The sequence below is a fragment of the Arvicola amphibius genome, chromosome 10, assembly GCF_903992535.2.
Source record: "Arvicola amphibius chromosome 10, mArvAmp1.2, whole genome shotgun sequence".
Lineage (NCBI taxonomy): Eukaryota > Metazoa > Chordata > Mammalia > Rodentia > Cricetidae > Arvicola > Arvicola amphibius.
In genome coordinates, this window is record NC_052056.1 from 100,156,713 (window position 1) to 100,176,783 (window position 20,071).

General features: G+C 44.5%; 1 protein-coding gene across 1 annotated transcript in view; it reads left to right on the top strand.

Annotated features, from left to right (window-relative positions):
• Sdk1 (sidekick cell adhesion molecule 1) overlaps positions 1-20,071 on the top strand; it is a 935,030-nt gene that overhangs the window by 410,600 nt on the left and 504,359 nt on the right. The window lies entirely within an intron of this gene.

The following is a 20,071-nucleotide window of genomic DNA, read 5'->3' on the forward strand; positions in this document are numbered from 1 at the left end:
CCATGGTCATTCCTGGGAGACAAGAGAAATAGCGTGGATTCATGACAAATGAATCCTGTGAGTAAAATTGTAGTGCTAACTGGAGCTTGTACTTCAGAGCCACTTTGAAGATCTTGAGGAGCGGCATGAACTCTCTTCCCAGGCTCTGAAGTGTAAGACTTAGGATGGGCAGAAATCCTTTATTTATAGATTCGCCCCTGGTTGTTTTTTTTTATCAGTCTTGAGTTGCTCATACAATACAAGTGGATGGACTGAGCAAAGTAAACATAAGCTATCCCTTACTAGGCCTCTGCCTCCTCTTTTGGAAAGCAGCGGTGATGATTCTGTGTGCAGTATCTTTAAAACTGCTCCTTTATTGACTGTAAGAAAACGCAGGTAGGTGCTGGGAGTGTATCTCAGTTGACAGAACACTTACTTGCCCAGCACCCATTAAACCCTAGGTTCTACCCCCACCACCACAGAAACCAGATCTACCGGGGCCTGCCTAGAATGCCAGCACTTGGGAGGTAGAGGCAGGAGGGTCATGAGTTCCAGCTCATCCTTAGCCACACAGAGGGTTCAAGGGTAGCCTGGGCTATATCTGTCTGCAAACACACGTAGAGTCCTGGGTTTTGGCTGGTGCTACTTGTTCATCCCTCTCTCTGCCATGGCTTGCAGGCATCTTCAGGAGGCAGAGACTGAGAGCTTCTCTTGGCTTTTTCTTGGTATGCCTGTCCCACGTCCAGGGAGTGGGTTAAGTATTTGTTCCTCAGAGTGGGGAATCCCTCCTCTATGCTGCTTCCCAAAAAAGATGGGAGGCCTTCAGCTAGTCTCGGGCCATGAGAAGTTACTTTGTTCTATCCCCTCAATTTACATCATCACACCTCATTCTTGTGGCCTCTGCAGGTCTCCATCTTTCATCTTAAGTCTGTCTCTTTGCAGTGAGCAGGGAGGCTGAGAGGCTCTCGTTTACACCCTTCATCCTGGTGTAACATCGGGCTCACAACTTGTTCATTTCTTCCCCCCTTCGCTCCTGGAGTGGGGTCCTGCTGTCTGTGTGTAGTTTCTCCTGCATAGTCTATGTGGTGAGGAACCCTTAACCTCATTTTCCAGATCGCTGTCCTGGGGAAGAGAGAGACTATTTATTGACATGGCTCTTGGCCTCAGAATGAGGATGGGAAAGTACTTTTTCTTCCCTACCCCATGACGTGCAGCTAGAGAGTCAGAACACCATGCCTAGGAAGCACGAGCCTCTGTCATGAGGAGCGAAGACACACTTGTTAGGGCCCTGGCTCTCTACCTGTCACATAATGGGACACCTGTTTGCCTCAGGCATTTTACCTTGGGTGCTAAGAAGCATGGAACATAGGAATAGAAGCCCCCTAAGCCCTGCCCCTTCAGGTTAAGTACCACAGAGGAGGAATGCTAGGAAAACGCGCGCGTGCGCGCGCGCACACACACACACACACACACACTGATCTCCAGGCTCAATTTCAATGGGGAGTTGTACCAGTCCTAAAAACAAAACAAGGGTCTGGAGAGATGTCTCAGTGGTTATGAACACTGGTTGCACTTCCAGAGGACCTGGGTTCAATTCCCATCACCCACATGGCAGCTCACAACTGTCTTCTAACTCCTGTTCCAAGGGACCTGACACCCCACACAGACATACATGCACAATGCACATAAAATAAAAATAAATTACTAAAGAAATGAGCATTAATCCCAGCACTCGGGAGGCAGAGGCAGGCGGATCTCTGTGAGTTCGAGACCAGCCTGGTCTACAAGAGCTAGCTCCAGGACAGGCTCCAAAGCTACAGAGAAACCCTGTCTCGAAAAACCAAAAAAAAAAAAAAAAAAAAGAAAGAAAGAAAGAAATGAACAAACAAACCAAAAAACAGTTCTATCTTGTCTTCGTAATATTGTAGAGGGTAGATGTACTGACAATATTTATCAATTAATTTTACAAAGTCACAATTACTTGGCTACTAAAACACACACACATATGCAGATGAAATTTAGGAATGTATTGATAACAGCAGTTGCACAGCACTTATTCCAGTTGTGTGAGGCCTGTTCGATATTAAAACAAGCAGGGCCATATGAAACACAAACAACTTGATGAAGAAATCTTGGGATCATGGAATATGGCAGAAAACGCTGACAAAACTCAGTACCCATTCCTAGCACTTCCAAGAAGCCAGAGACGGTGGGACAGCCTCACGTGGGCAACATGTTCAGGCAGCCTCTATTACAGACATCACGCATCATGATGTGACACAGAGTTCGGGAAGCTGCAAGCGTGTTTGCTCTCATGGTTCTATGGGTCTTCCCCGCTTCACATTTCCACAAAAAACAATTTTACAAAGGAAGCTGTGAGATGATTCGGCAGGCAAAGGTGGTTATGGCCGTCAGGGGTGATGACCAGAGCTCAGTTCCTGGGCCCCGCCTATGAGAGGAGAGCGATGACTCCCAAAAGTTGTCCTTGGACCTCCATACTTTCATCGGAGCGCACACGTGCCCCCTCTCCTGCACATGATATGATAATCAAATAAATGTGATTATTTTCAAAAGAAAATAGCTTCTGTTTGCCACAGGCATGATTTTCTGTCTGGAAAGTCATAGGTAATTTACTTAAAAATTTATTTAAAAATAAGAGGATTTAAAAAAAAACAAGTTCACTAGACATACAAATCAATAATAATCAATAATATAAAAACCACAGTTATATGAAATAGCAATGAAGGCGTACAAGTTGGGATAAAAGATACAATCCTATTTATAGTCCATTGAAAAATGGAATAATAAGGCACAACTGTAGCAAAACACGGGCATGGGGATGCTGATACCTGCACAACACCAATGAGAGCCAGGGACAAGGCATGGCCTTAAAAGTGTACATGTGTATTTATATGTAACATATATATAACATAAAATTACATATAAAAATGAAAATACCTATCATATATATGTGAGAAGTGTTTATATATATGAGAGGCATATATAATATAGATAGATAGATTTTTATTTTGATAGCCTCATCCTTGTATACAGTGCATTACAACCATATTTACCCTCCATTACTCTCTCTTATCCCCTTCCACTCTTGCTAAAGATTATCCTAAAATGCGTGTGCCTGAGTCACGGAGCGAGGCTAAGTGGGATGACTTGAAAAAGAAGGGTAAAGTGGTCGGTACCTCCTGTTAATCTACATGCTTCCAGTGTCGCTAAGGTGATCAGACCATGACATGGTCTAGCAAGGACATAAACATGCATCAGTGGAACACAACAGAGAAACAGACACACACACAGATGCAATCAACTGGTTTTCTATGTAAGTATTTGATAGAAGCCATCATAACAAATAGCGTAGCCACTGACAAATAACAGCAACAAACATAATCATTAATTTTGGTTTGAGGGCATGGCTCAGTTGGTGAAGTCCTTGCCTCATAATCATGAGGAGTTGAATTCAAATCTCCAGAACCCTTGTAAAAAAAAAAAAAACAAAAAACAAAAAACAAACAAAAAAAAAAACTAGGCATTGTGGTGGCACAACGGGACATGGAGACAGGCATATTGCTGAACGCTTGTGATCCAGACTGCCTGACCTACTTAGCGAAGTTGCAGGCCAGTGGGAGACCCTGTCGCAAACAAAAGGTGAAAGGCGCTGAGGACCCACACCTGAGGTTTCCTCTGACCTCCACATGTGTGCTACCCATGTGTGCACTCACATGACCCTCACAAGCATGTGCACCCACACATACAAAAATAATCAACTTTGACCTAAGCTCTGGCCCTTACTCCAAAGCTCACTCAAAGTGTGTTAGATTACGTGTGGAAGTTGAAATGATTGAATCCTGAAAGGAAACGAACATGCCAAACCCACTGGCGTTTGAGACTTGGTGGAGATGCCCCACCACAGTTCATAAATGAGAAAGAGAAAACCACGGGTCTTGATTTCTTTAAAATTGCCCCGTTCTGATTATGAAAAAAAATTATCAAATTATTTGTGAGCCACTTTTCAGAAAAGTTATATCTAGAAAACAGAAAACTGTCAAAGACAGCAAGAAAAGGAATCTAATAAGATGGGGGAGAGTCCACGGGATCACTCCAGGAGACTGACGGGGGGGGGGGGGGGACGACAAGTGCACAGAGTTTGTCTGTAGCAACAGCCATTCCTGGGCGGTGTCACCACGTGTCTGCAGATGAAGGCAAAAGAGCCGGTGATGCCCATGGTGTGTGTTTGTCATTTTTAATCATTTGATACAGTATCAGTTAGTTGACACATTGTTTGACTCTATAAGCAAACAGAACATTTTACTAAGACTCTCCCACAGTTCTTATTAAATGTGTGCATGTGCATCGTGTGTGGATACGTGCACATGCGTATGTGAAGGACACAGGTCTGCTTTGGCTGTCTTCCTCTATTGCTGGCCATCTTATATTTTGGGGACAGGGTCTCTCATTAAAACAAGAGCTCACTGACTTGACTTCCCTGGCTGACCACTGAGTACCCAGGAATCCCCTGTCTGCAATCCCCAGCACTGGCGTCAGATGGTTGGCATCACCATGCTGGTGTTTAAGTTTGTGCAGTGGATGTGCCTTGGGTCCTCATGCTTCTACAGCAAGCATGTCACCACTGAACCATTTTCCCAGTGCCTGGTTCTTACTGAACTTTTGATATTGCTTTCACCACCTTTTGTGTTTTAAATCCCTTCAGGACAGTTAGAAAATTGATTCTCCTCTTGTTTTCCCACAACAGACTCTGTGGCTCATACAGCCAGGGACATGTGGCAATTAATTGTTCTGTCTTCTCGCTCTTTGATTCCTGGGTTTCTTATTAAGATGGGTCGTGGAGCTTTCTTGTATCTCCCTTAAAACGTCTAGATACATGATCCCATGATACTGAACACACTTAGCAGTTGCCCGGGCACGTGCGTATTCAGTGGTTCAGTCTTTATGTGGTATATGTGCACGAGTGGCAACTGGAGACCATCTTCGTTGGCATTCCTTGAGCACAGTACAGAATCTTTCACTGGCCTTGAACTCCCTGAGTAGACTAGACTGGCTAGCTTATGAGCCCCAGGAATCCTCCTGTCTCTGCTTCCTTGACTCTGGGATTGCAAGTCTAGGCCTAGTATTTTAATGTAGGTTCTAGAGATTAAGCTCAATCTTCATGCTTGCGCAGGAAGCGCTTTACCAGCTAAGCTACCTCCTGGCCCTTCTCTCCTTTCTTCTTCTGAGTTAGGCTCTCACTATTCAGTCCAAGTTGGCCTCAAAGTCCTGTAGTGAGCATTGTGCCTCACCTGTGATTACAAGTGTGTGCCACCAGCCAACTGTGCTGTTCTTTAACAAGACTAGAAAAAGATTTTGCACGAATCAGATTACTTTCTATTAAAATTCCAGTGTTGGAATCATGCAAGATAGACATCCTGTTTCTTGTTGGAACTGTGAAGGACAGAGATGTGGCTGAAGACATTTCTAATTCTGACAGAAGAGCAAGCTTTTTGGGAAAAGCTTTCTCTCTGCTTTCAGGGCTTCGCAGAGCACTTTCTCTTAGTTAAACAATGTTTTTGTGTGTTTACTGTTTTCTCTCCTGTTCTGAGCAGAGCAACCAAGTATAAGGCAAAATGATGGGGCTCTTTCATCCCTTGTAAATTAGACTCAGTTAATGTCAGCACAGCTGTGTTATTGCTTGAACTAGAGGGCACCCAGCTGACTGAGAGAACACAGAGAGGCAGAGGATGGCTCAGTATCACATTTACATGCCAGGATGTCCTAGGCCTCTTTGCTGTGGTCATTCCACCAACTCCAATTCTATTTGAAAATTTCCCTATGTCCTTAGTGTACTGAGTTCTCTGCTGCATCTCCACAGAGTCCTAAGACAGTGTTTCTCTAGAAGGAGTGTGTTTGAAAGCTAGTACTTTACGTCTAACTTTAAAAACAGATCTATATTCAGGACATTTTGGTGTGTGTGTGTGTGTGTGTGTGTGTGTGTGTGTTTAGGAAGTGTAACTTGATAGCAGTGTCTGCTATTATGCTAGAAGATAAGATGGCTTTGTTTCCAAATTTTGATTTTTTTATAGCTTTTAAAAGTTGATAAACCTTCTCTTTGATCACAGGAAACAGTAATATTTGACTTTTACAAACATTACGAAATTATTTCTAAATAAACCCTTCACCCTCTCTCTTGTTTTGAGATAACGTTCCTCCTGCATCTCAGACTTCCCTAGATTCCCTGTGTACTCCAGGATGCTCTCAGTCTCCCGTGTACCCCAGGATCCCCTCAGTCTCCTGTGTACCCCAGGATGCCCTCAGTCTCCCATGTACCCTCAGTCTCCCTGTGTCCTAAGGCTGCCCTCAGCATTGCAGTTTTCCTGCCTCAGCCTCCCTGCTACTCCTAGCTCCTATTTTCTTTAAAGTGAAAATGAGCTCCATTAATTTTGGACACTCTGCCATTCATCATTTTTTTCTATTAAGGATTCATTTATTCTGTCATTAAATATTTATTTAGTACTGGGCTTTCACTTCAGGGGTACATCAAAGTTGACAAATAAGGTCTCTGACCTCATAAAGTTTACGTGGGAGAGACAGGCAGTTAACAAATGAAGAAATTAGATGATGATAGTTAGCCTTGAAGGTCATGAGGGAATGATGGGTCATGTGGTGGGGTGCTGGGAGACCTCTTAGGTAGGTGTCTGAGGGATGCTCCATCTGCCTATTGCTAGAGTGTAAGACAGAGCATTCCAAGCCCTGGTGGTGACAAGCCCACACAAAAAGCCAAGTTTGCTTGGGAAGCATGAAGGCAGGTAAGCCAGGGAGAAGGTATGGAGGGCTGATGGCCTGTGAGTCAGGGCCTAGATGCTAGGGTGCCTCAGGCCACTCAATTCATCTCCAGTTCATCCTGAGTACAGGGGCTCCACGGCTGAGAGACAGAAGAGGAGACAGAGATCTCTCTAGTGGCACAGTGTCTTCCGTGTCACTGAGGCCTGTGTAGTGTCTGTGTAGCCAAACTGTTGAGAGTTCTAAGAAAATGAACGTGGAAGGATTAATACAGAATCCTGAGCAAACCATGTGTGTGGTGACGTCTTGGCGATGCCATCATACACTCCCCTGAGAAAGATGAATTTGGCAGTGCTCAGCCTCCCCGAGGTGCACAGCAGTGGTAGACCCACAGACGTGTGCAATGCCGCACTTGCGAATATGAAAGTGAACAGGCGGTCCTGGGTGAAAAGAGAAGAGTTCACGTTGGGGAAGGAAAGCATCAGAAAGGGACAAACTGTGGCTGAGGGGATGGGTCAGTGGGTTAAGTATTTCACCACACAAGCCCGAAGACCTGAATTTGATACCCAGGACCCACATAAAAAACACAGGTGTGCTGGTGCCTGTTTGTAATCTCAGTGCTGGCAGAGACTCGTGGGTCCCTGAGGCTCTCTTACCTGGCTGACTAGACTAATGGGTGAGCCTCAGATGAGTGAGAGAGAGCCTGTCTCAAAAAGATTCAAAACAAAGAACAATACGGAAGGTATCTCAGGATAACACCTGAAGTTGACCTCTGACCTCTATATGTACAAACGCATATACACACCGCACTTGATTATATCTGATACACCACCAAATTACCCTGTGATTTGACACAGGTGGTCCAGAATCATTCCTGGGGCCCTTCAGTGATACAGTTCTGTTAGTTTCTCAGGCTAGAGCATCATTATTCCTCTACATATCCCCATGGAAATGCAGGATTTAAGAATGCTGACCATTGGACTGGTTAGGAGCCTGGCACAATGAAAGTAACAATGGGGAGGATGCCTCTGTGTTTTGTTGAGAGGGTACCAAGGAACAAGTGACTCCCCGGAGGAGCCAAGGAAGCCAGTGGGTGTCAGGGAACCCTCAGCAAGTTTAGGAGGCATGAATTTATACAGGATAATCCCAGCCTTACAGCTGAGTGGTTCATGAGCCGGTAGAGGATGCTGGGGACATTGCCTTTCCCCATTAAGCTTACACACCTAAGCCTTGTGGAACCTGGTCTCAGTGCTGGTTTATCTTCCCAGCCCTGAGCAATCCTGGTCCTCAAGGAACAAAGGCAGTGCTTCTCAAGAGTTCAGGCCAGGAGATGTGAAGATAGTGAGGGAAAGGCAATTGCTACACACGTTCAGTTCACCCACTCCACCCACTCCACCCACTCCACCCACTCCACCCCAGGAAATTCCATATCCATTCTTTTCAAGCCTTAGACGTCTCCTGTTTCTCTCCATCAGCACTACCTTTCCTGTCTTTTACCACTGAATGCGGCCTGATCTAAATTCCAGTATCTGTAATAGAAAGTGTGAAGAGAACCTTTGCAAGCCCATGCCAGCTCCAAGAGAATCAAATCTGATCAGCCATCAGATTTCTTTAAACAGCTTCCAGTCACCGTATTTGATCATTGATCATGAAATCGGAACTGGATTTCCTCCAGGGAATACTCTAGCTTTCAAAGAAAAACCATTCAACAGCTTATTTTTAATCACTGTGCGCTTTTGCTTGTATTCGGGTATTATAGTCAGAGCCCACAGTGGTGAGCAAGGCTTGAAGCTAGTAAGCTCTGTGCTGGAGCAGGAACTGAGACTCAGAGTAAGCAGGGCAGGCTTCCCACTCCAGATGAATGCCACCTTCATTCATGACTTGATTTGAAAAGGAGTGCCCCTGAGCTCCTCGGGCCCTAATTCAAAGGCTTTTTCATCTCAGTCCACAAACACATTTGAGGTACCAGATTAGAGAGACTGAGAGACAGGTGTGCTGACAGAAGTTAGGAGGGAGCCAAGTGTCAGCCAGCAGGAGGGAGGGGCAGAAGGATGCAGTGTGGAGTCAGCAGGGAAGGTGTCAGTAAGTCTGCCATGTTTGGCCTTTAGACTGGAAGGCTTAGAAACACACAAAGCACAGGTAGTCAGAGTCAGGATGGGAGGGCTGACTTGACATGCTGCTTAGAAATGTTTGGGCTGCAGTTTCCTCGTTGTAAGATATAAAAAAATATTTTTAGAATTAGATGAAGAATTTGTGAATCTAACTTTAGGATAAAGTATTTTTAAAACCCACAATAAAGGAGGACTAAAGAGATTACTCAGTGGTTAGGAACACTGACTGATCTTTCAGAGGACTCAAGTTTAATTCCCATCACCCATGTCAAGCAACTCACAACTGGCTCCAATTCCAGCTCCAGGGGAATCTGATGCCCTCTTTTGGCCACCGAGGGTACTACACTCACAGGTTAACACACAGAAATAGAAATAGTATCCTTAAAAAAAATAGGTTACAATGAGAAAGTTAGGTTTTATGTTCCTCCTTCCAACTTTTTTCTTTTTTTCCTTTTTTATTACTTAAAAAAATATCAATCCAAATTCCCACTCCCCTCCTCCCAGTCCCCTCCCTCTCCCTCCACAGACCCTGCCCCCCACCCCTCCAACCCTAAGGGAGTGCCATGCACCTCGCCCTGTGGAAAGTCCAAGGCCCTCCCTACTACATCTAGGTTGAGCAAGGTTTACACCCAAAGAAAATAGAATCCCATGAAGCTGGAATATGCAGTAGAGACACATCCCAGTGTCACTATCAATGGCCCCTCAGTCTGTCCCAACTGTCAGCCTCCTTCAGGGGGGCTTGGTTGATCCCATGCTTGTTCACTCCCAGTCCAGTTGGAGTTGGTGAGCAACCATTAGCTCAAGTAAACTGTCTCAGTCGATGACCCCTTCATGGTCTTGAATTCCTTTGATTTTAACTAGTTGATCTAATGGTGGACACTCCTTCACCTTCTCTGAGCCTCTGTAGTCTCCTAAATTGATGACTAAATAACTTTACCGGATCTGTATTTTTCACAGTAGTGAGCAAATGTTCCGAGCATATGTTTTATTCTGGAGTGTCTTCTAGAAGTGGATGGATCACACTATACAAACTGTGTTTATACCGAGGCTTCAGGATAAGGCTAAATATCACTTCACACCCTGTACTTCAGCATTACAGGAAATTAGTTTAGTTTAGTTTTGTTTTATTTTGTTTTCCCTGCAGAGAAATTTTAAAACAAATCTCAAAGCTTGAAGCATTGTGTATCAAGTATCTGGAAGCTGTGCTTTCCTGGGATATATGGCACAAGTGTATGAGAACGAGTTGTTTTTCACAAAAGTCTTTAGCATGGAGAGGGTCTAATTACTTGCAAATTATGATGAAATTAATAAGCGACACCAATTTTTGGAATTTAAAATGGGCTTTGAGAAAATGCAGTGTGGGCTTAGACTGATTGTAGTTCTAATCTTTTCGTTTGTGATTCAATATTATGTAACATTAAAACTCAATTAAATAAAAAATAAAACAAGAATCAAGTGGTGAGAGCATTCATCTCACGGTTGGCTCAACCTCTCAAATGATGACTTAAAATATGTTACATGTAAAGTCTGTAATTGTCCTTATTCTTCATTCTATCCCAAAATAATTGCACATCTAATTAGCATCAGCTAATGAGAGAGATTAAATTACCCTATTCACAAATATGCTAGATTGTCATAAATTGTCCAAATATAATTACAAATGTTAGGTTTTATTTCACTTTCTACAGATGAAATACAAGGAATAAATGAATTCATGTATGTATCCACTTAGCAGAAACTTTATTATATCCAAACCTATATGGGCATGGGGGTTTGCCTGCCTCTATTCTCAGGAATAGTGTCAGGAGGATCCTGAGTTCAAGGCCAACTTGGACTGCCTTGAGATAGTTTCAAGATCCACCTCCACAAAGAAAAACTTTATAATACATTTCTGGATCCATCTTGAGTGGAAGGAAGAGAGAGCTAGGGTAAATTGGATGGCACGGGTTCTATTGGAGCACAAGGCATGAGCCCCACTAGCTCCTGAAGGCCCGGAATATCTGACTTAATCCTCAACCTCAAGGCTAGTCATTCCCTACCTTCCCCCTAGTGCCCAGGCAGCCTGAGGAAATGTCTTCCATCCCCACAGTCAGCCATATCTGGAACAGAACAAGCTTCCTGGCATCCTGCAGAGACAGGGAAGGCAGAAGCTCTGCATCTGTAGTTACCACAGCTTTCACCTACAAACGTGGGCCCCCGTGCAGGAAGAACCACACCCTCATGAAAATGGACAAGGTACCAAGGCCATAACTGAGATGATTTTAAAGCAACCATCAAAGATGAGCCTCAACTGAAAACTAAAGTTCTTTGGTCAGATGAGCAGCTAGAAGGCTGCAGGGATGGCTCAGTTGGCAAAGGCATGCCTTGCAAGCAGGAAAGCCTGAGTTTGATCCCTGTGTGGTAGCACATGCCTGCAATCCCAGCACTAGGGAGGTGAAGCCAGGTGGATGGTTGCCGTTTGCAGTCCAGCCGGTTTAGCATACTCGGAAAGCTTCAGGCGAGTTGGAGACCCTGTCTCAAATAAAAGTGGGCAGTGCATGAGGAATAACAGTGAAGCCGATCTCTGGCCTCCACATGCATGTACATGTACACCAACATGCAAACATATGCGCACACACCAAAAGAAGGGAATATAAAAATATCAGCAATGAGGAAGAAATTCTAAAAGAAGAGGAACTGGTGAATTTAAAATGCTGGTGACAAAATGCAGGGGGGCTGGGTGAGCTCAGCAATAGACCGAGAGAGACAGCATAAAGTGAATCAGGGAGCGGACAGTCAGCGCTGACAACAAAGGAAAAAATGAAGTTTGGGGGGTGGCGTTGGGGATGTTCGGGGAGCACTCTGCCACTGAACTACACCCAAATAAAAGAATTAACAAAACAGAGCTTTGTGGACCTGTGAGAATCACCAAAGATGGAGCTTTGATACTGTTGATGGTCTACATCGAGAGAGAAAGAAGATAAAGCTGAAAAGGTAGTCAAGAAACAATGGCTGAACCTTCCTGAATAGGGGGGAAGCCACCATGCCATGTGTTTAGGAAGTTCTTTAGATCACAAGTTAAGCCCTAGAGTCAATTCAAAGGCATAGGATAACTGAACTCCTGCAAGTCTAGGGAAATTTTTTAATTCTTTGAGCTATGGCACAATCCTTCTATCACTTACTGAACAGCTAACCGAAGTGTGCTGTGAGAAGAGGTTCTTGGGTCATGTGTGGCTCCACCGCCTGCCCTTCAGTAACGCTGGAGGGAGACCTTCCAGACAGAGGGAAAGCTAGGAGCTGCAGAATGAAGACCAAAGAGATGAATAAAATGAAGTCCTTCCACAGTTCAATGTGGCTCACCTGGCTGAGTGCTTGCTTAGAATGCAGGTTGCATCCCCAAAACTACATAAATTGTTGTGGGTTCAGGCTGTGATCCCAGCACTTGGGAGGTAGAAGCCAGAGGATCAAAAGTTCAAGGTCATCCTTGGCTAAGTAGAGAGTTGGAGGCCAGATTGGGATGCAGGAGATCCTGAAGAGGCGGAGGCAGAAATGGACTTTTTCCTTATGAGTCCTTTAAATGATATTTGAAGTCTAAAACCACACACACACACACACACAGAGACACACAAACACACACACACACACACACACAGCATAATACCATCTGAATTGGGCTAAATGGATGAAGAGGAACTATCTAATATAATTACACTTAAATTCCATAAGGAATTAAATGCTTAAGAAAATACTTCAGACAGTTCAATCTGTGAGGACGTGAGAACGAGCAGGATTTAATTTGAGGCTGTGCTGGAAGGATGACACAGTGGCTGTGGTATACTTTATATACAGATTTGGAGTGTCAGAGTAGCAGTTGAGAAAAACCACATACAGCATCTCACTGCGTAAAACCACTGATACGTCAAGATGGACTCCTAAATGGTTCATCAAAGCCACAGGAAGGCAGGCAGCAAGATTCATGAGTGAGATGCCGCTCAGTAGACCTTCCAGTAAAAAACAGAGCCTGGCAGAGTGGATTTGAAGAAGCTATAGAAGTTGGACTGGGGCTGGGGTTGTAGTGTGATTGGTTGAGCACTTGCCTAGTGTGTTCCATCCCAGCGCTGCACATTGACACCTGGAGGAAGGAGAATCAGGAGCTCAAGGGCACCCCCATCCCTATGACACATTCTCGGCTGCATGAGGACCTGTCTCAAAAGCAAGCAAGCAAACCAACAAAAAGTAGGGAGGGGGCTTGTCACACAAGCATGAGGATGTGAGGTTAATTCCCAACACCCATGTAAAAACCAGGTGAGGCTGCATGCACCTGTAATCTGGAGCTGGGGAGATGGAGACAGGAGGATTCCTGGGGCTCACTGGCCAGCCAATCTAACTGAATCAGGGAGCTCCAGGTTCAGTGAGAGATTCTGCCTCAAAAATAAGGTAGAGAGTAACTGAAAAGGACACTCAGTGTTAACCTCTAGCCTGCACACACTAGCAGACACATAGGCACATGTACCTTTATACTCATGACTACACAGGAACATACAGGGTGTGTGGGGAGAGAGAGACAGAGAGAGAGAGACAGAGAGAGACAGAGAGAGACAGAGACAGAGAGACAGAGAGACAGACAGAGAGAGAGAGAGGGAGGGAGGGAGGGAGGGAGAGAGAGAGAGAGACCTCACTATGGAAGTCCAAACAAAACTTGTAGAGGTTGAAAGTTAAAGGGTCAAAAGTCATGCCAGGCAATGATTTTTGTTTTACAAAGGAAGTATTAATCTAAGGAAACACATACTTCAGAGCATAGACAATTCCAGGAGGGTGGGGATGAAAGCAGACATCGAATAATGAAGCAGTATCTCTACCGAGACAGTAAGGGAATCTGGGCTCCAAAGAGTGTGCAAGCCCTCGTCAACCTGGGGAGACGGAGAAGATGCCACTGTTCTGTGAACAACTGAACGTGAGGAGACGGAAGGACGCTACACCATGGACTGACAGGATCTGTGAATACACATGTTCTTTTTTTAATTGTGTGTGTGAAGTGTGTGTGGTGCGTGTGATTGCATGCTCACTTGTATGAGTGTGTGTGTGTGTGTGTGTGTGTGTGTGCGTGAGAGAGAGAGAGAGAGAGAGAGAGAGAGAGAGAGAGAGAGAGAGACCCTCACTTTCCCATCCTATTTGGAGCAGTATCTCTTCTTTCATAGCTTTTCCCTTTGAACTTCCAGGGATTCTCTTATCTCTGCCTTCCCTATAGCCATAGGTATAGTGGCATTACAGACAAGCAGGCTACCACAGGTAGCTTCCTGTGGATCCTAGAGATCTGAGCGCAGGTCTTCACCCTTGTGTAGCAAGTGCTCTCACCCGCTGAGCTGTGCTCCCTACCCAGGACACATATTTTATTTTGTTCTTTTTTAATTTTTATTTATTTGTTTTTATTTTATGTGCATTGGTGTTTTGCCATGGGTGTCAGGTCCCCCGGAACTGGAGTTACAGACAGTTGTGAGCTGTCCTGTGGTGGCTGTGAATTGAACCTGGGTCCTCTGTAAGAACAGCCAGTGCCCTTAACTGCTGAGCCATCTCGCCATCCCCAACACACATTTTTTAAAAACTATCCGTGAAACTCTCTTCTCAGAAAGACTCATCTCTGGAGACATGAACTGCCAATGATTTTTTAGGTTTTGATTTTTAGTGAAATTTTTTTGAGAATTTCATACAAATATACAATGATATATAATCATATACACCTTCCATTTCCCATTAAAACTGTAAAGGAACTGGCATCACACAGAGTCTACTCTGTGTTTTTGACCCAAACATGTTAATAACATTTGTAAGGAAAGGTCTGTAAACATATCAGTATCCAATAACTTCTGAATCCTCCACGGTTTAAAGAAAAGATCTTTAAGCACAGAAACAGGTGCCCCTGGGTCTAGGTTGGCTGGGTCTGCAAAATGCTTGCCACACCAGCATGAGGATCCAATTTCCACCCCTGGGCTCACATAAAAAGCCAGGCGTGGTGTGGCATGCTTGTAATCCCAGCAAGGGGGAGTCAGAGACAGGATCCCTGCAGCTCACTGGAGGGAAGAAATATACATCTAAATGAAGATGCAAACACCAGTATTTGCACCATGCAGCTAAGGCAATACTGAGAGGAAATTATAACGTTCATTGTTTATATTAGAACATTTGAAATTAACAAAGAGGAATTTTTTTTTAGAAGATAGAAATTGCTGATACTAGGAATGGAGCAGGGGTCAGCGCTGATTCTGCAGCCTATAAAGACAGCCTTGTACCACATGTATTTCATGCTCATCTGTGCGGCAGCTTGTGTTAAGTGGACCAAATTTTTAAGAACTATTAAATGTTAAAATTCAAAAATGTAATTTAGACAATGTGAGTTACCTTCTATACGGTAAATAAATTTTATCTGCAGTCAAGTCATCTTTCCTCAGCATCCTAGCCAGCATCACCTCATTGGCAACGCTTTCTACCACACACTGAAATAAGCTGCTATTGTGTACAGTGTCAGGAAGTAGTCAGAGCTTTTCCAAGTTCCTGTATCATTCTGACACTAAAAGTATCAAAAAGAGCACACAGGAAATATAAACTAATGCATCTCATAAACATAGACTCAAAAATCTTTACCTCAGCACGGACACACCAAATCCATCAAAGTGTAAAGAGAATCAGACACCAGGGCGTTTTATTCCAGGTATGCAAGGCTGGTTCAATATTTGAAGCCAATCCCTATAATCCATTGTACCAATGAGCTAGAGAGAGAAAAATCCCATGAACATGTCTGTTGACACAGAGAAGGCTTTCCGTGAAGACCAGAGCATATATTCTTAAAAAGAAGCATACCAGGAGCGTAGTCACAAGGAGTGGCTCTCTTGGTCCCGTGAGAAAATGTACAAATATATACAGACGATATGCACACATGCAGTGCCTCTCCCATGGAGTAGGAAATGAGGAAAAGGTGCCTACTTTTCCACTCTTAGCCTAGACTACAACTGTAAAAGATACAATGGCGTAAAAGAAAGGAAGGGAGGGTAGTGAGGTGGCTCAGCAGGCGAAGGCACTTGCTGCTCACGCCCAGTGACCCGAGTGTGTTCTCTAAAACACATTTAGAAGGAGAGAAGTGACTCCAGGGCTGTCGTGTGACCTCCCTACACGCCTTGTGGCACACATGCCTGCACATGCATACACACACTGCACACATACACACACATGCGTGCACACACGCATGCAATCACCATCATCATAAAATAACTTTTAAAAAGAAAAGACACACAGACCCTTGCGTAGGATGAAAACCACTGTTCCCATTAGCATGAGACGATACTATCTACTAGGACAACCCAAAGCCATTTACGGAAAGTTCTACGCTAGAAGGCATTGTCAGCAAAAATTCTGAATACAGAAATCAACTCATTTGTACATGCTAACAATAAATATATGAAAGACGAATTAAAACACACTGTGCCACGTGCAGTTGCTCCAAAGACAGTAGATTGCTGAGTTATAGAACTAACAACACACGGGCACTGTGGTGCTGATCATCACAGAGTACCAGGGGCTGAAAGAAATCTCAGAAATCCATGCTTTGTCATGGACTAGAAAACACAACATAGTAAAGATGTCGTTTGTTCCCAAATTGACCCAGAGATTTGATGTGATTCCTACCAGTCTCTGCAGGGCTTCTGTTGACTTAGACAGTCTTATTCTGAGCATGCTCTGGCAAAGGACTACTGAGCACCGTTTAAAACGTTGAAAAAGAATAATAAATGGAAGAAATCAGTCTGCCCAGCCCAGAATTGGTGTAGTTAGGTGAGTGGGATAAAGTGGAGAAAGCAGAAATAGGGTCAGTCGGTTTTCCATTGCTGTAACAGACACCTGAGTTAATCAATATATAAAGAGTTGAAAGGATCTTTTGGCTCACAGTTTTGAGGGCTTCAGCCCATTGGTCCTGTTGATTTTGACTCAGGTATATCATGGAGGAAATGTATAGAACAAACCTCTCAACTCCAGGAAGCAAAACAGGGGCAAAGATCCCTCCCTCAAGGGAACTCCTATCTTAAAAGCTCCCACCAGGCCCCAGAAGTGCCAATGGGTGCATTGAGCCTTTAATAGATGAGCCTTTTAGGGAACATTTGAGATCTAATTTATAGCTTTTTAGCATAGACCCTCAGGAAGACACCCCACAAAGATGCAAAGGTGATTCCATAAAAAGAGGGTGACTTAGTGTTTGTGGTAGCTGGAGCCATTAGACATTCATTGTGCTTCTTAAATAAGGGGAGATGGGTGTCCTTGACTTGGCTCTACATTTTAAAGTAATAAACATGAATATGGCAGGTTTACATGTGAATGTAAAATGTGAAACGATATTTTCTACTTCAGGAAAAAAAAATCAGAGATTGCTTTTGATAGGTTACTGAGTTTGATGATACCAAAAATACGTTCCTGAAAAGAAAATTTAAGTGACAAACCTCTTAACAACTAAAAATTTGTACAAAGGAAGGGCCCTGGAGGTGGTCCGGTAGATAAAGTACTTGCCATTAATGCAGGAGAACCTGAATTTGACCCCAGAACTCACCTAATAAGGCAAACATGAAGGCATGTGCTTATAATCCCAGAGTTGGGGCAGCAGAGGCAGGAGGCTGTCTTGTCACCCTAGACAGCCAGCCTAGCCTACTTGGCAATTTCCAAGCCAATGGCAGACTGGTCTCAAAAAGGGTACGTGAGGAGCGACACTCTAGGTGGTCCTCTGGCCTCCACACACATTCATGCTCACATGCGTGTACAGCTGCACGTGTGTGCCCCATAGCACACAAACACACATATCCATCACAAGCTTTTTAACTAATGGCTGTACACTGAGATAAGTTGCAGGCATGCAGAAATTATTTACAAACTGTCTGTTGATGGATTAGAATCTACCTAGAATATTCTGAGATATAAAACACATGTCAGAATCTTTCAGGACTCTACATTTAAATAGTGAATCTGCTGCTGGAATATGTGTAGAAGAGAGGCGGCTCAACAGGGCGGACAGCTACATGCCAGAACCACAAGTGAGCATTCTTCGCGTCCAGAGCCACGGGGGGAAATGCCAACAACAACCTGTGGGCTTACCATGTGCCTCCATAGTAGATAACTTGAACATCATTTCAAATAACTTATCTGTAGCGGGGGTGCAGAGCCACAGGGTTGTGAGTTTAGTCCATGGGACTGCTAACTAATGCTAGTACTGTGACCCGGTACAATCGCTTTGGAAAATAAGTTAGAGTTTTCTCACGAGAGTATAGACGCACTTCTGTGTGACCATGCGTTTGCACTGTCACTCTTACGCTTAGCCTAGAGACGGGGAAACTGTTCACACAAAACCCGCACAGGGCAGCTGATAGAGCTCTGTCTATGACAGTTCAGACAGGCATAATCCTAGTGTCCTGAATTCAATGAAGGTGTCTTAACAAACAAACAAACAAAGGCATTGCCTCCATGCAAGCAGTTATGCAGTGGCGATAGAAAGTGATGGGTTCCAGATTTACCCAACAGCCTGCGTAAACCACGTGTTGGTTACTTTTCCGTTGCTATGATATACCCCGCCTTCCCCCCACACACACACAAAAGCAAGTTAGGGAAGAAAGGGGTTCCTTTGATCATATTCCTAGGTTCGGGTTTCTCTGACTTTCCTGAGATGCCCTGGCTGTGATGAGGTACAAGAAGTGAACCATTCCAGCAAGGTGTGGATATGGCTTGGGGGCAGCTAGGGGTGTGAGGTGCTGGACTCTGATGTGATGGTAGCTGTAAAGTAAAGGGGGCCAGTATGGAAAGGAAGCTGACACAGTTCGCACAGCCGTGATAGCATCCTGAGGAGGGAGGGAGAGCATTAGACTGAAACAGTCCAATGTATGGGGAGTTAAAACAGGATGGGACCTTAGAAACAAAGAAAGGCTTCCCTTTAGAGGCTGGAGAGGAACTTCCTTAAGAGTGAGAATCAGAGGGGTTAGGGGAAGGACAGGTGGAGGGGGAAAGAGAGGAGAGAGAGGGGAAGGAAGGAGAGGAGAAGAGAGGAAAGGGAGGGAGGAGGGAGGAGAGGAGGGGAGGAAAGGAAAGGAAAGGAGTGAAAAAGAGGGGAGGGGACGGAAAAGGAGAGGAGGGGAGGAGAGGAGCGGAGGGGAGAGGAGAGGGGAGGGAAGAAGGGAGAGGAGAGGAGAGGACACACCCCTACTCATGAGAGGAATGGTAGTGGAAGGAGCCTGCAGAACAATCTCCCCAGCAGTTCCCTCTGAAGAGTAACAGAGTCAATCCACAGAACAAAGGAAAGATCTGACTTTTTATAACTTTTAGGGGAGGTGGGGAGTTTCACATCACATGACTTAGTTCAGCAGAGAACATGGAGAAGCCAGATACCCTACATTGAGAGCTGTGGAGCCCCAGCACAGACTGCTTCTTAACTGTCCCGGGGGAGCTGCAGGGCCACACAGCCTAATTAAAACTGTGGGGTCTGGTCTTAAGGTGCAGGCCCCTGTGTGGGAGAATCCCGGCAAGCACATTTACATAAGCACATGTGCAGGTGAGCACAAACAATATTGATGACCCCAAAGGAGCTCTGTGAACTCTAATATTCCATTCTCTTTGTGAAAACATGCTCGGGGCAACTAAGCACCTTCATGTACATTGCTTTTTTGGAACTGATAATTATTTCTAAATCAATTTTTGTTTGTTTTGCTTTGTTTATTTTTCAAGACAGGTTCTCACTGTATAGTCCTGGATGTTCTGGAACTTGCACTGTAGACTAGGCTGGTCTCAAACTCAAAGAGATCCGCCTGCCTCTGCCTCCCGAGTGCTTGGGATTAAAGGCATGTACCACCACTATCTGGCATAAGTACTTTTTAAAAACACATTTAAAAATAATTTGGATTTGTAAGCATCATATTAAGGCTGACAGGAAGTCAGTTTCTGAGTTTGGGAAGGAGGTTTTCATAGTGAATTGGGAAGTCTCCATGTTCACTTTGATGATGCCACTTACCCTTGGTAATGTAGCCAGGCTTCTGCTGTACTGGGCACCTGATGTTTCCACAGTGGAATGGGACAAAATGAGAGAGTGTGTTTTCCCTAGGAGCTGGGAGGAATGGGGATATATCAGTGACAGGAGAAAAGGAAGAAAAGAACATAGAGGAACAAAAGAGAGCTCTGATTAGGGAGCCAAGAATGCTCTG